The following is a 2,943-nucleotide window of genomic DNA, read 5'->3' as shown; positions in this document are numbered from 1 at the left end:
AGAAGGCAAGAACATTGTCTTTTTGGATTTATCCCCTTACAGTGGCTGAGTTGCTAAGGTGGCAAATAACTCAGAAGTATTAGTGGTACCTTCATTGTAGACAATGAGGCAGTGATGTGATTGTGTGTTCACCAATCAGCAAAACATGAAAATGTATTTAAGCTCTTGAATGTTTTTTGTCCAGTGGTATTTAAGACAGAACATCATATTCAGGGCAAGACACATTTTGGGAATTTATAACAATAGCGCAAATGCATTGCCTGGTTTTCAGTGGTAGGAATTTCATGCATGGAACCGGCAGCATGCAAAGTGAAGTTAGATATGGTGAAAGATATTTGAGAAGTGTAATGTAAAGCAGAAGGTTTGGGAAATGTGACTAGAGAAAAGAACATAGGATGTGGTTAATTTCATTCTGGGGTTGATAGAATAGATGGTCACCAGTAACAAGCTGGGTAAATTAGGAAGGTTTTTTTCATGGGGATTGTTGTTGAGGCTATGAACTCACAGCTGGGGAAGAGAAGGGGAACAGATGGAGGCTTCAAGTGACAGTGGAGGTTTTTGAATGGGATATGGGGGCATTTTGGGAGGTAGTTTTCTCTGGCTCATGCATTCAAAGTAGGAGTGGCACAGAAGAGGGGTGAGGTTAATTCTTTAGAAGAAGGTATAAGCATTGTAGGGTGATGGAGATTAATTTGTTGCACATATTATCATAAGACCAAGAGGAGATGTTCTAAACCGAATAGTAATGAGCATGAATGATTTTGCATTATTGATCTCCCAAATCCCCTTTCTTTATCACCCACAGCTCTCATCCTCAAATCAATTGTTTGTTTCTGCATGATGAAGGATGTTTACTGGAGCCTGAGGAAGGGAACCTTAGCTGACCTTTGTCATATGTGAATTGGGCAGCTAATCAAGCTGAGCAGAGGCCCTTTGGCAGACAGCTGGGTCTTTACAACCTATTGGATTGCAGTGCAGTGGTGGAGAAAACGAGGCACCAGGTAGGGACTGCTGACATCAGCCATATTAGTCACAGGACATGGACTCCCAAATATGCTTCTCATTCACCTTAGGAACGAAATGTGGTGTAATTAATGGGGATAATCTTGATTTTTTGTATTCTTTATTTTCTTTTTTCTATTTTATTTGTATTGCCAGATTGTAGATTTGCTCCAATGACTCAGTTTCATGACACTACCTGCTACACAGACCTTTACCCAGCTCCACCTGCCTTTGCATCCCTTATTACTTCCTTTATCTGCCAGTCCACAGAATTAGAGAATAAAATTGCGACTCCCCTCCTCTCTACCCCCGCAGAGGTGAAATATGGGGATAATCTTGAAAGAAACAAAAGAAGATCTGGGAGAGGTGAAGAGAGTGTTTGGGAACATGTGTCATTTGCACCAAAGTGGTTCAGAGTAAGGTGTGGAGGGCCTCATTAAAGCCAGCAGCCATAGAAAGGTTGTGATCAACAGAGAGGTGCAGGGGTTTTGTGCAATGGACGCTATAGAAAAGATCCAGCACAAGGACATAAGGTTTGAGAGCTATCAAATATTTCGTACAGTTGGGATTGATTATTCCTAATTGGGCAACACATACTACCTTCCAGAGGTGCAGGGTGTGCTCGCTTGATTGCTAGTTGAGACTGTTGGGCTAGCTGGGGTCCAGGAAACCTCCTCCGGAGAGAGATCAGTTCCTGGGTTGCTGCCTGAGGGCCACTTAGAGGGGTCTCAGGATGGTTTCCCCTCTGACTCAGCAGTCTCGCTCAAGAGTAGTGGATGTGCGAGTGCAGTTGAGCTGTGAAACTCTGGTTTGACGGGCACAATGGAGAAGAATCATGGAGTAGGAATGGGGCATTAAAGATGAGTGGAGGTTCACATGCAGTCGTAATGGAAGGTCGAAGATTTAACAAAGTTAGGAATTTGGTTTGCGGTTACATTTAGGGGGAGATCTGTGATGGATGCTTAATGTATTAGCAAGGCGGAAATATGTCAACTGTCCCTAAATTAGAGTAACTATTTTTGTTGTAACTAAAAGAGGTTTCCTTTGTTTCCACCTTTCCAGTTCCTGTGGGCCAATGGGCACATCTGTTGCCCTTGGTCCACTTCCACTCATGCGTTGCCACTGATCGGCATATATGATAATCTCTTGATAGATGCACCGTTCACATCACTTCTTGGTGTGATGAGCGTACCTTTAATCTTATATGCAGTTTCCAAACATTTTGTTTAAGGCATGTACATTTGATTGTTCACCACACAGCCCAGGCCAGTTTCTCTGGTATATGGAATGGGCAAAGCCCAGGCAATGATGTAAAAGTAAAACAGACCCGGAGCCAGTAAACTTACCAGGGCATCATGTTTGCAGTCTTTCTATTACTTCGAACAATAAAGCTAAAATGTTAACATTATTTGCCATCATCTGTAAGAGAAGAGCATGACATAACCTTTTACTGTTCTTCAAGGCCACGGCCAATGTGCACCATTGATGTGAGAAGACAGCTTCACTGGTCAGCCTTTGCTCATGATTGGATGGCTTTCCTGTCTATGCCACTTCCCTGCTCCTGATTCAATGACTTTCCTCACTATTTTTGTGTTTGCCCTGCCCTGGAGCATTTAGGTCTCACTGTGTTCTGACTGTAAGAGGTTCCTTTCACTGCTGACATCGGACCTTGCCTGGACTATTTTCTGCCCCCCTCTCACCCTGCTTCCCCTCCACTGTAAGCCCCCTTTCTTCCTCACTCCTGCCCCCTAACCCAGTGTCCTCATTCACCCATCCCCATGTTTAGCAATTTCTGCCACCCGCAATGTTCTTATCGGACAAACATATTAAAATGATTCTTAATGATTTTAAGATGGCTGCCCACATGGGTGTGTGCATTAGTTTGCAAGTGCAGCGGGCATCTTTGAATGGTTTTGTTTAATTTTTGCAAATCTCATTCAT

This window comes from Pleurodeles waltl, chromosome 8 (genome assembly GCF_031143425.1).
Source record: "Pleurodeles waltl isolate 20211129_DDA chromosome 8, aPleWal1.hap1.20221129, whole genome shotgun sequence".
NCBI lineage: Eukaryota > Metazoa > Chordata > Amphibia > Caudata > Salamandridae > Pleurodeles > Pleurodeles waltl.
Note: the sequence above shows the minus strand (reverse complement) of the source record.